Source organism: Diaphorina citri, unplaced genomic scaffold (genome assembly GCF_000475195.1).
Source record: "Diaphorina citri unplaced genomic scaffold, Diaci psyllid genome assembly version 1.1 scaffold167, whole genome shotgun sequence".
Lineage (NCBI taxonomy): Eukaryota > Metazoa > Arthropoda > Insecta > Hemiptera > Psyllidae > Diaphorina > Diaphorina citri.
This window is the reverse complement of record NW_007377604.1, coordinates 102,025-102,351: the sequence shown is the minus strand read 5'-3', so window position 1 is coordinate 102,351 and position 327 is coordinate 102,025.

The window sequence follows — 327 nt, the reverse complement described above, 5'->3', positions numbered from 1 at the left end:
TTTTGATTGATTGAAAAAAATTGAACTGAGCCATGACGATGTACTTTTTAAGGCTCAAAGTGCTTTTCTAATGCTTCTAAAAGTTGCTCATGATTGGGATTCTGGCGACGAGGATGGGATTACAAAAACTCACCTGGATCACTTCAACTCACCTCACCTCAACAAAACAGACTAATTTGTTTTAATTAGGCCTTTTTGCTAGGAGATGAGTGTGTATTTACAATAGCTTGTTTGCTTTCCACATCCGTGAGATAGGCATAACACCCTCACAGTGTTGGAAGGATTGGGGGTTTGAAAACCCCTTGGACGCCCAGAAAGAATATCTGG